Below are 10,740 nucleotides of genomic sequence, written 5' to 3'. Positions count from 1 at the left end.
ACCGGAACGGCCGTTCTCCCGTGTGGATCCTCAGGTGGCTGCAGAACGAGGAGCTCTGCCGGAAGCACTTCCCGCACTCTGAGCACTTGTAGGGTTTCTTGCCCGTGTGGGTCCGGTAGTGTCGAGTGAGGTCCGAGCTCACGGCGAAGCTTTTCCCGCAGTGCGTGCAGGTGTACGGCTTCTCTGAAGGAGTGTCTCCACCCCCATTGTTCTACCCGGACACTGAGGTCCAGCACCGAGGGCCTTCTGGCAGTTCCCTCACTGCGAGAAGCCATGTTACAGGGAACCAGGCAGAGGGCCTTCTCGGTAGTGGCGCCCTCCCTGTGGAATGCCCTCCCACCAGATGTCAAAGACAACAACAACTACCAGGCTTTTAGAAGACATCTGAAGGCAGCCCTGTTTAGGGAAGCTTTTAATGTTTGATGTATCATAGTATTTTAATATTCTTTTGGAAGCCGCCCAGAGTGGCTGGGGAAGCCCAGCCAGATGGGCGGGGTATAAATAAATTATTATTATTATTATTACCCGTGTGGGTCCTTGCGTGGGCCACGAGGGTCGACTTCAAACTGAAGCTTTTCCCACACTCCACGCACTTGTAGGGTTTCTCGCCCGTGTGGATCCGCTGATGCGCGGTGAGACCCGTGGGCCGACCGAACCCTCGTCCGCACACGGCACACTTGTGTCGTTTATCGTCTTTGTGGATGTTTTTCTCCAACGCCTCCTTCCTTCTGGCATAAAGGACAGAATCGGCAGCACTCCCTCCCAGAGGATTTCCCCTTCGCCTCTCAGGGCGCCCACCTTTTTGGCTTGGAGGCTGCAAACAATCAGGATTTTCCGTCAGAGGAGACTCCTCCTTGTTCTCAGTCCCCGTCCATCACCTGCAGAAACAAAATATTCAGAACTTCCATCAGCTGCAGATGCATTTGGAGTTCCATCTACGGTTTTGGTCCCTCAAAAAGAGTATATTGCAGAGCTATGAAAAGTACAGGGCAGGTGTGATCAGGGAATCGAAGCATTTCCCCTACAAGGAAAAACTACAATGCTTGAGGATTTTTTGGTGACAAAGAGAAGATGCATGTTGTTGGTTTTTTTACAGACAGATGGCCTACCCCCTCCATAATAATAAAAGCCAGTGCTGTCAAGGAATTCAGAAAAACCTGAATCCCCGCGGCGGGGTGCGCTCCCGCTGCTCGGTCCCAGCGCCTGCCAACCTAGCAGTTCGAAAGCACCCCTGGGTGCAAGTAGATAAATAGGTACCGCTTACCAGCGGGAAGGTAAACGGCGTTCCGTGTGCTGCGCTGGCTCGCCAGATGCAGCTTTGTCACGCTGGCCACGTGACCCGGAAGTGTCTTCGGACAGCGCTGGCCCCCGGCCTATAGATGTGAGATGGGCGCACAAACCCCAGAGTCTGTCAAGACTGGCCCGTTCGGGCAGGGGTACCTTTACCTTTACCTAGCATGCTGGCGCAGCCCTGGTCCTCCACCTCCTCTTTAGCCTCTGAGCCCACCGGCATCCGTCTAGCCCCCGATGTCATCCCTGTTGCCGGAGTGCAATTCAAAGCCCTGCCTCCCGACAGTGGCAGCCCCTGAAATGGCAAAGAAGCATAACGTACAATGCAGCAAAAGGGTTGGTTCAGCACTAGTACTGCATGTTGGCTGATGTAAAATTCATTATTATTATTATTATTATTATTATTATTATTATTATTAACAATAATAATAATAAAAACAAGCATGGACTAATGAAGGAGTGGGGGACCTCTGGCCTCTCCATAGGAATGACCCCATTTATTATTATTATTATTATTATTATTATTATTATTATTATTATTATTATCAATCATATATTTATATCTTGCCCACCTGGCTGGGTTTCCCCAGCCACTCTGGGCGGCTCACAACAGAATATTAAAACCACGATAAAACATCAAACATTAAAAACTTCCCTAAACAGGGCTGCCTTCAGATGTCTTCTAAAAGTCAGATAGTTGTTTATTTCCTTGACATATGATCGGAGGGTGTTCTACAGGGCAGGCACCACCACTGAGAAGGCCCCCTGCCTGGTTCCCTGTAACCTCACTTCTCACAGGGAGGAAACTGCCAGAAGGCCCTCAGAGCTGGACCTCAGTGTCTGGGCTGAACAATGGGGGTGGAGATGCTCCTTCAGGTATACTGGGCCGAGGCCATTTCCCTTCCAGCGCTACAATTCCCAGACAGATTTAACACTCACCCATCCCTCTTCCCAGGAAACACTGGGAATTGTAGCTTTGTGAAGGGAATTGGCTATCTTAAAGCTTAACCACTCCCAACAAACTACAGTTCCCAGAATTCTTTGGGAGAAGTAACGGCTGCTTAAATGGATGCTCTGAAAGTGGACTTCCTTGGCTCTGGCTCCTCCTACTGGTGGCCTCCCTGCTTTCCACCCTGTCAGTTCCAATGAGCCCCCAGGGCCTGCAACCTTTGGGACATCCTGATGAAGCGCCCTCACCTGCTGTTTTGGTTCCTCAGCCTCTCTTTGCCTCACCAGGAAGTCCTCGGCCAAAGCCACCGCCTAGGCGCAGGTCTCTGGGCAGCCATCTTTGACCCAGCTCTGCATCTCCAGGGGCAGGATGGCCAGGAACTGCTCCAGGATCAGCAGCTCCAGGATCCGCTCCTTGGAGGACCTCTCCGGCTTCAGCCAGTGATGGCAAAGATGCCACAGGCGGCTGCAGGCCTCGCTGGGGTCCTCAGCGTCCTAGTAGTGGAATTCCCTGAAGAGTTTCCGCTGCATGTCCAGGGTGGCAGACTCACTTCCTCGGGTCTCATCTCTCGCCTTCCAATAGTCTTCCCCATTTCTGGCCTCCAAATCCCCATATTCCTGTGGTAACGCTCCAAGGAAGTTTGGCACGCCTTGGGGCCACTGGTTAGCGTTTGCCATGCAATCCAAGGAGGCTGGAAAAGCCTTTGTGTTATGCCACAGAGTGCTGGGCTTTCCCATCCTGAGTGGAAACATCTCACTGCTTTGAGGAGCTCCTGAGACCCTGAACATGGCAGAGTCCTTAGAGACTGAAGCTACATTCTTTCACCTTTGGTGGACATGCTCAAAGATTAAGGCTTTCTGGGAAATGATATATAATGAACTGAAAAAGGTATTTAAATATACCTTCCTGAAGAAACCAGAGGCCTTTCTCCTGGGCATGGTCGGCCAATTGGTGCCAAAGAAGGACAGAACATTTTTTATGTATGCTACAACAGCAGCAAGAATACTCATCGCAAAGTATTGGAAGACGCAAGACCTACCCACCTTGGAAGAATGGCAGATGAAGCTGATAGATTATATGGGACTGGCAGAGATGACTGGCAGAATCCGAGACCAGGGAAGAGAGACAGCGGAAGAAGACTGGAAGAAATTTAAGGACTATCTTAGGAAACATTGTAAAATTATGGAATGCTAGAATGACGTTGGTTTAGAAATTATGTGGTTTCTAGCTGTAATGATTAAGTAAAAAGAAAAGAAAGGCTAAAAATTTAAATGGACAATAAGGGAGAGGATTTGCTGAATTAATAATTGGAAATTGGAATACAGAAAGGGGAGGTATGGGGAAGTCGGGGAAGTAAGTTACAAGAAAATAAGGGATTAAAATTATACTTGTTTTTGTTTTATTTGTCTGTTTGTATTGTTGTATTGTCTTGTTTTTATATAATCTTGGAAACTTCAATAAAAATCTTTATAAAAAAAAAATGAACATGGCAGAGTCCTTTTGTCGCCTGGTTCTTCTTTAAATGGCTCCGGCATCTCCCAGTTTGGAAAATCCAGGTTGTTGCTGGCCTCAAGATCACAAGAGGGTTTTTCCCCCCCTCACGGACTCTGCCCCGAGTTCAAATCCACCTGGGTCTTGTTCCTCCATTTTTACCCTGGTCTGCATTCCCTGCTCTAACTCAGCCTGGAAGTGGAGGCCAAGGATTCCTCCGGCCTCCCGACTGACCGCCATTTTGACTCTCAGGGAAACAATGGCCTCACCTCCATGTGGCTACTATTTACCTCACAATTTTCATAGGGGAATAACTCCATCTTCTGGCTGCTCTCGAACAAAACAGGGCAATCTATAGAAACACATCGCGTCGCAGGGAACAGAGATAGAACTTGCAAGAAGGCAGCCGGTGTCCCTGAGGGAAAAGAAGAGACAGAAAGGCAGAATTTAACAGCACATATGGAAATGTTTCTTCTTGTTTTTCCTTTCAGCATCTCTCTCGGTAAAAACAGCCAATGTTTTCCCCTTTGGGGACTGAACATGGAAGATAGAGAAGGCTTTTTTTCTCCTGTTCCGGAGGGCAGGACGCAAACCAGAGCTGTTTGACAGTGGAACGGACTCCCTTAGGAGGTGGTGGGTTCGCCTTCCTTGGAGATTTTAAAGCAGAGCTTGGATAGCCATCTGTCATGAATGCTTTCGTTGAAATTCCTGCCTTGCAGCGGGTTGGACTAGATGACCCCTGAGGGTCCCTTCCAACTCCCCAGTTCTATGATTCTTTGCCAAATCATATGAACGCAGGAAACTGCCTTCTACAGAGCCAGATGCAAAAGGTGATTCGATGATAATCATAATCGTGACTTGGGACCACTTTTCCTCTACAGTGGTACCTCGGGTTACAAACACTTTGGGTTACAGACTCCGCTAACCCGGAAGTAGTACCTCGGGTTAAGAACTTTACCTCAGGATGAGAACAGAAATTGCGCGCTGGTGGTGCGGTGGCAGTGGGAGGCCCCGTTAGCTAAAGTGGTACCTCAGGTTAAGAGCGGTTTCAAGTTAAGAACGGACCTGCAGAACGAATTAAGCTTGTACCCAGAGGTACCACTGTATTTGCATCCCCAAGCCTCTCACCCGCCCAAACACCACCCCTTTTTTATTCCCCTCCTTGGGAAGGGGACATAACTCAGTGGTAAGTAAAAGGTAGGGGACACGGGTGGCGCTGTGGGTTAAACCACAGAGCCTAGGGCTTGCCGATCAGAAGGTCGGCGGTTCAAATCCCTGTGACAGGATGAGCTCCCGTTGTTTGGTCCCTGCTCCTGCCAACCTAGCAGTTTGAAAGCACCTCAAAGTGCAAGTAGATAAATAGGTACCGCACCGGCGGTAAGGTAAACGGCGTTTCCATGCGCTGCTCTGGTTCACCAGAAGCGGCTTAGTCATGCTGGCCACATGACCCGGAAGCTGTACGCTGGCTCCCTTGGCCAATAAAGTGAGACGAGCGCCGCAACCCCAGAGTCAGCCACGACTGGATCTAATGGTCAGGGGTCCCTTTACCATAAGTAAAAGGTAAAGGACCCCTGGATGGTTAAGTCCAGTCAAATGTGACTATGTGGTTGCGGCGCTCATCTTGCTTTCAGGCCGAGGGCGTTTGTCCACAAACAGCTTTCTGGGTCCTGCGGCCAGCATGACTAAACCACTTCTGGCGCAACAGGACACTGTGACAGAAACCAGAGCGCACTGCAACGCCATTTACCTTCCCGCTGGAGCGGTACCTATTTATCTACTTGCACTGACGTGTTTTCAAACTGCTAGGTTGACAGGAGCTGGGACAGAACAATGGGAGCTCATCCCGTCGCGTGGTATCGAACCGCCGACCTTCTGATCCGCAAGCCCAAGAAGCTCAGTGGTTTAGACCACAGCGCCACCCAAGTCCCACACATGGCTCAGTGGTAGAGCATCTGCCTTGCATGCAGAAAGTTTCGGGTTCAACCACACCAAGTGGATCTGGGAATACCTCCTGCCCGAAACCCTGGAGACTTTCAGTCAGTCTCTAGTCAACGCTGAGCTAAATGGACCAGGGGTCTGCTTTTGCCTTTCCAGGAGGGGCTGCTTTCTCTGTTCCTGACCTTCTGCACTCAGGCGCTCCTCTCTCCAGTCTCCAAACACACCCAGCCCCCAGGTCTGCGAAACAGACGGAAAGAGGATATGGTCCCCTCTCTATCCGCCTGCAGCAACAAAAGGACGCGCGGCGAAGAGATGCGCAAAGGCGCTTGAGCCAAAACTCACCCGCCTTGACCCCGTGGCACCCGAAGAGAAATCAAAGCAGGCAGGCAGCAGCCGCATTCACATTTAGAGGAGCAACGCAGGAGAGTCGACCCACGAGGAGGCGGTGCAGGATGGAGCCCCCACCCCCTTCTACCCTTTGCTCTGCCCAGGTGGGAAAAGCGGGGCAGGAGCGCGCCAAGACGCGCTTCCAGCTTCCTCTCTTGGGAAGAGCCTCTCTCCGGATTTAACCCCCCAAATAATCTCTCTTCCCTTTCTGCACAGGCTGCAGATATAAAATTGACGAATTTACGCTGAAATGGGGAAAAAAAACCCCTACAGGAAGAATTAGAAACCAGGAAGAGGCGCAATTTAACAGAGAACAGGGGAAGGTTATAATGTACAGTATTTGGGAAAAATAAACTATACAGGCTGCAGCTATTGCATTGGAAAAGACAAGGGGGGCTTTGTGGCGAGGCAGATTGACGAGTGCCACAGGGATCCTAAGACTAAGATTTTTTAAAATTTGTTTGTTTGTTTATAATTATTTTTTTAAATAATTGTAATGTGGCCACCGCTGCCTTAGCCTTGACCCAGGTACCCTCACCAATAATATCCTTTTTAACTACATATACAAATCCCCTTTCCAACAATATTATTATTATTCTTTTTTAAAAAAAAAAACTTATTTTTTATTCATTTTTTAAAAACTCTTTTTTAAAGAAAGAAAACACCTCCTGCATTCCCTGCATTTTTATTATCAGCATTTTTTTATTTTATTTTCTAGATTTCAACAACGTAACATGTTCATTTTTTTCTAGTCGCTACTTTTCCCCATCCCCTTTATTTAAAAAATAAATAAATATTATTTTCAAAGGAACCCACTATGGATTTTTTTTTTTAATGAGTCACTAATTTAGAAATAGTCCTATAAATTTAAAGAAAGAAAGAAAGGGAAATCCCCTACAGAGAGAGAGAGGAAATCTTACGACATTTGGGTCTTTTGTAAGTTTAGAGAAGGGCGGAGAGGGCCATGAGAGAGACGTATAAACGTTAAGAATGGGGTGCAGGCAAAGTGAATTTTCCCTCCCTCTCATAATTCTAGAACCCAGAGAAATGCAATGGAGCTGGATGTTGGGAAAATTCAGCGGAGATGAAAGAATGCAGCATGTAGATAAAACTGCGGAACTCCCTCCCACTTGAGGCAGCAACAGAAGGCCACCAATGTGGGTAACTTGTAAGAGGATTGGACAAAGGCTGTCCATGGCTACTCATAGCCGCAATGACTATGGAGCCACATGTTGAAATTCCTGCATTGCAGAGGGTTGGACTAGATGACCCTTGGATCCCTTCCAACTCTACCATTCTCTGATTCTACGACTAGAGGGGTCCCCTTCGGCCTGATCCTGCAGCCAGGCTCTTCTGGTCTCTTGGATTGAACCTGGGACCTTCTGCAGGGATGGGTTTTGTTCCCGCCTGCACCATGTCATTGGTGGGGATGGCCAGAGGACCCTGGGGGGAACTAGGACCCTCGTACCTACAGGACAGCCTCTCCCAGTATGCCCCATGGAGGACCTTAAGGTCCATAAATAGCAACACGCCTAGAGGTCCCAGCATCTTAAAAAGCATCTTAAAAAGCAGAGACATTGCCTAGCCGACAAAGTTCCGTATAGTTAAAGCCATGGTTTTCCCAGTAGTGATGAATGGAAGTGAGAGCTGGACCATAAAGAAGGCTGATCGCCGAAGAATGGATGCTTTTGAATTATGGTGCTGGAGGAGACTCCTGAGAGTCCCATGGACTGCAAGAAGATCAAACATATCCATTCTTAAGGAAATCACCCTGAGTGCTCACTGGAAGGACAGATCCTGAAGCTGAGGCTCCAATACTTTGGCCACCTCATGAGAAGAGAAGACTCCCTGGAAAAGACCCTGATGTTGGGAAAGATGGAGGGTACAAGGAGAAGGGGACGACAGAGGATGAGATGGTTGGACAGTGTTCTCGAAGCTACCAGCATGAGTCTGACCAAACTGCGGGAGACAGTGGAAGACAGAAGTGCCTGGCATGCTCTGATCCATGGGATCACGAAGAGTCGGACACGACTAAACGACTAAACAACAACAACAACAGAGGTCCCAGGCCCTAAGGAAGTCAGATGAGCCTCAACCAGAGCCAGGGCCTTCTCAACACTGGCTCCGGCCTGGTGGAACGCTCTGCCTCATGAGACCAGGGCCCTGTGGGATCTGATTTCTTTCCGCAGGGCCTGTAAGACAGAGCTGTTCCGCCTGGCCTTTGGCTTGGAATCAATTTGATTCCCTCTCCCTCTTTCTTCTTTTCTTCTGTGTTGGAACTCCTATTTGGGGACTTCCCTGGCTTTTTTTCTGGCCCATGGAGGACCAGTCTGGATAGTTAGCCTTGGTGAAGACGTGACGTTTTTATCCCCCAAAAAGTTTTTGATTGAGTTTCCGCTGAAATGAGGCTGCATTTTAATGTTGTATTTTAATCCTGTTTTTTAAGCTGTATTTCAATTAATTGTTTTTGTATTTGGTGTTAGCCGCCCTGAGCCCGGTCTTGGCTGGGGAGGGCGAGGTATAAATAAATTTTTATTATTATTATTATTATTATTATTATTATTATTATTACAAAAGCAAATTTTACCTTTGTGCAGCAGGCTTGTTTCTGCATATAGTCTCCGCTCTCTCCTCTGCCTCCCCTGTCATGTGGCCCTTAAGCTGAAGAAAGTGTTGGAACTCTTGCCATTAACTTACATAATTTCATAAATCGACATAATGTGTCTCCCTGCCTGAGCTCGTGGAGTATTCAGTGAAGCTGAATACTCAAGGATTTGGTCCAGACAAAGGAAGAAACTTCTTCGTGCAGTTAAACTGTGGAACTCACTTCCACAGGAGCCACTGATTACCACCACTGTGTGGAACAGTTGTAACAGAGCACTGGGCAAATTGGTGGAGGAGATTAAGGCAATCAGTGGCTATTGCCCAAGATGGCTAAACGCGGCTTCTCTGGTCAGAGACAGGGGGTTGGACTGGATGATCTCTGGCGTCCCCCCAATTCCATGATTCTATAACTGCCGGTTGTTAGGAATCACAGGTGGGCAGAGTGCCGTTGCACTCAGTTCCGGCTTGTAACTTCCCACATGCATGTTTGACGTTTTACTGTGTTTGGGGCAACCCAGTCAGATGGATGCCTAATAATAATAATAATAATAATAATATCACTAATCTAATCCAGCTAGGCTCTTCTTGTGTTCTTATGGATGTTTACAGACAAATAAATAAATTAAAAACAAAGCAAAAATGCACGATCTTCCTGATCCACTTAATCTTGGCAGCTGAGCAAAAAACGGAGAGATAGGCTTCTTCTTTTTTTAAAAAAAGGAACTTTTTATTTCACTTATCTACCATGTTTTTATAAAGTTTCACAGCATTCCGTGAAGTTCACAGCCTCAACAGGGCATTCAGAAGAATGAACCAAGTGAATAATAATAAATTAGAAAGACACACACCGGCGGGAGCTGGTCTAGCAACATCTGGAACGGCAAAGGGTCCCCCGCACCTGACCTAACAGATCTACATATATTAGTCATTCTTGCCAATTAACTGAAATCTGTACCGAGTCAGACCACTAGTCCACCTATTTCAGTACTGTCAACACTGACTGGCAGCAGCTCTCTGAGGTTATAGACAAGCGAAGAAGAGTTTGGATTTGATATCACTACCGGAAGGAGTCTCACAGCGGCTAACAATCTCCTTTCCCTTCCTCCCCCACAACAAACACTCTGTGAGGTGAGTGGGGCTGAGAGACTTCAGAGAAGTGTGACTGGCCCAAGGTCACCCAGCAGCTGCATGTGGAGTAGCGGGGAAGCAAACCCGGTTCACCAGATTATGAATCTACTGCTCTTAACCACTACATCACACTGGCTTTTTTCAAGTCGGTAGAGGATGAGACTCCTTAATCTCAGGGTCCTGGGTTCAAGCCCCACATTTGGGGGTTGGACTAGATGACCCTCGGGATCCCTTTGAACTCTACAATTCTATGAAAAGGGGCTGCTTAAAGAGGTATGATAGTTGTTTAAGTGTATGGTGCAGATGGGGCCCATAACGCCACTTTAAAGAGCGAGGCGAGGAGGAAGTGGGGGAGCGGTTGGTACGTTTCCGAGCACAATTCAAAGTGTTGGTAATGACCTTTAAAGCCCTAAACGGCCTTAGCCCAGTATACCTGAAGGAGCGTCTCCACCCCCATCGTGGGGTTACCTTTGAAGGTGACCTGGAAACTGCAACTGATCCAGAATGCGGCAGCTAGACTGGTGACTGGGAGCGGCTGCCGAGACCACATAACACCGGTCTTGAAAGATCTACATTGGCTCCCAGTACGTTTCTGAGCACAATTCAAAGTGTTGGTGCTGACCTTGAAAGCCCTAAACGGCCTCGGTCCAGTATACCTGAAGGAGCGTCTCCACCCCCATCAGTCTGCCCGGACGCTGAGGTCCAGCGCCGAGGGCCTTCTGGCGGTTCCCTCATTGCGAGAAGCAAAGCTACAGGGAACCAGGCAGAGGGCCTTCTCAGTAGTGGCGCCCGCCCTGTGGAATGCCCTTCCAGCAGATGTCAAAGCGATAAACAACTACCTGACATTCAGGAGACATCTTAAGGCAGCCCTGTTCAGGGAAGTTTTTAACGTGTGATATTTTACTGTATTTTTGGTTTTTATGGAAGCCGCCCAGAGTGGCTGGGGAGGCCCA

General features: G+C 48.3%; 1 long non-coding RNA gene across 1 annotated transcript; it reads right to left on the bottom strand.

The window, feature by feature from the left end:
• Window positions 1–524: 524 nt before the first annotated feature.
• LOC308581375 lies at window positions 525–3,010 on the bottom strand. The gene is made up of 3 exons (XR_014005028.1): window positions 2,488–3,010; window positions 1,453–1,585; window positions 525–878 (listed from the first exon to the last, which is right to left on the bottom strand). It is a non-coding gene; the product is annotated as an uncharacterized lncRNA (long non-coding RNA).
• Between the last annotated feature and the right edge of the window lie 7,730 nt (window positions 3,011–10,740).

Source organism: Podarcis bocagei (genome assembly GCF_964188305.1).
Source record: "Podarcis bocagei genome assembly, chromosome: 2".
In the NCBI taxonomy this organism is placed as follows: domain Eukaryota; kingdom Metazoa; phylum Chordata; class Lepidosauria; order Squamata; family Lacertidae; genus Podarcis; species Podarcis bocagei.
The sequence above is the reverse complement of the archived record's forward strand: the minus strand, read 5'-3'. Positions and strand labels throughout refer to the sequence as shown.